We start from the raw sequence: 2213 nt of genomic DNA, 5'->3' as shown, positions 1-2213 counted from the left end.
TGCTATGAATGACGCAGCACACACATGAAAAGTAAGCCAATGTTATATCCCTCTTTCCTGTACTGAATTCAATAGTGCCCTCTGTCTCTATAAACACCAGAACAGCATAGTGTCAGTAACCCCCAAACTGGCTGCACTGATCTCAGTATCATCAGCCAATATTGGAGGCGAATGAGACACATTGCATATTGATCTGGCTCAGTCTATATTTCCATAGACTAGCATCAGTAATGGTCTCTCAACACGCATACAATGCACTAGCACATGCGTGGTAGCAGAACCACGAAGTTTGCTGCACAGTCTTGCCTTTTATACTTTCTGTATCTTTCAAATTTGAGAGTATATTGTCATCTTTCTTTTTTTCAGTTCATCCTACTTTTTCAACACCAGAGCAGGTAGAGTGTCAGTAGCTCTCTCATTGGCTGCGCTGACCGTAGTGTCATCAACCAAAAGCAGAAGTGAATGAGACACTCTCCGCGGATGCTCTGGCACTGTCTATGACTCTAGAGACTGGCACAAGTAAGGGTCTCTCACCACGTATATAATGTTGTAGCACATACGAGGCAGCAGAACCACGAAACATGCCATAAGGTCTTGACTTAATATCGTTTTTGAATATCATTCATAAATTGACTCTCCCTTACTGACAGGGCTAAGGCCCGTTGGAGTTCATAAATTACCTGTACCTTTTAAACTGTTACATGTTGTATTATATGTATTGTGTCTATATTTTGCCTTTTTAGATGAAGAGAGTATAATCTCCAAATAATTTTAATCTTTGATCTTTAATAAAAGTTAAGTCTTAATATATCGTTTTTCTCTTTTTTTCTTTCCCCCCCCCCCATTTTTGATCCTATTCTGTTGCACATGGATTATAACACTTTTGAGTGCCCCATTTTAGGAGAGTTCTTTTCTACCTTTCTTTGGTATATTTTTGTGAAATAGTTTAACCTAACTCTCAGGGAGCACCCCCCCGTGTCTCTAATTAACATAAAAGCACAAAAGTGCATGATATATGACATTGGGGTATAAGTGTCATTTATTCAATGATTGTCCTTCCATCTTTAGTCATTTTTGTTTGCGTTCGTTTTTAAGTCTGTGCGGACAATACTTTTTCTTTCTATAAGCTTCCAGAGAATCTGTGCAGTGGGCACTGATAAAAAAATGTGAAGTCTCGGATTTAGCCTTAGGCAAAAGCTCTAAGTTAGCAGCAGAGATGAGCGGATTCGGTTTTACTCGGTTTTACTCGGTTCTCAAAACCGAATCTTATTGGCTATCCAAAACACGTGACATCCGTGAGCCAATAAGATGTCGTTTTGAGAACCGAGTAAAACCGAATCCGCTATCTCTAGTTAGCAGGGGTAGGAGAAAGTTTATGTTGATGTTCCAGTGCCTGAAGCCTAGTGGAAAGGGAGAGTAGTTGGGATTCTATCGTCTTTTTAAATCTAGAAGCCTGGCTTATCAAATGGCCCCGTAAGACGGCCTTATGGGCTTCCCATAAAATAATAAGGGACGTCTCTGGCCTATCATTATGCAGAAAATAGTCAGTAAGACAGGATTTAATTTGATCAGTAAGTATCGGATTGTGTAAAAGGGAGTCATTCAGCCTCCAAGAGGCCAGAGGGGGATGGGGAACAAGGGAGAGGAGATCAGAAGTAATCGGGCAGTGGTCCAACCATATCATAGGTAGTATACATGCAAGGTTAGTTTAAAGGATAAGTCCTGGCTGACAATAATCAAATCGATCCTAGAGTAGGAATTATGAACAGAGGAATAAAACATATAATCCCTCATCAAAGGTTCAAGCAATCTTTATGAATCATATAGTAAATGGCTTTTCAGAAAGGATAACAAGACTAAAGAGGCAGCAGAAGGGGGTTTGGAAGCAAATGGAAAAGTAGGGGAGGATCTGTCAAGGGAGATGTCAAGAACCTCATTAAAATCACCTGCCACAATAATTTCCCCTTGACGGTGTTTTGTCAAATGAGTGTCCAACTCCTAAAGAAGATGGCTTGGTTCTGGTTTGGGGCATAAACATTAACAAGAGTGCAGAGGGTATTATTAAGTTTCCCCACGAGGATAAGCCACCTACCTGCTTTATCCACATGAATATCAACTAAGTCAAATGTAGAATGGAATTTGGAAAGGTAGGTCAGCGCGCTCTTTGGGTAGCGGGAGGGGGGAAGGAAAATTAAGGGGGGAATGGGGGATTG

This window comes from Pseudophryne corroboree, chromosome 7 (genome assembly GCF_028390025.1).
Source record: "Pseudophryne corroboree isolate aPseCor3 chromosome 7, aPseCor3.hap2, whole genome shotgun sequence".
In the NCBI taxonomy this organism is placed as follows: Eukaryota; Metazoa; Chordata; class Amphibia; order Anura; family Myobatrachidae; genus Pseudophryne; species Pseudophryne corroboree.
This window is presented reverse-complemented; position numbering follows the sequence as displayed.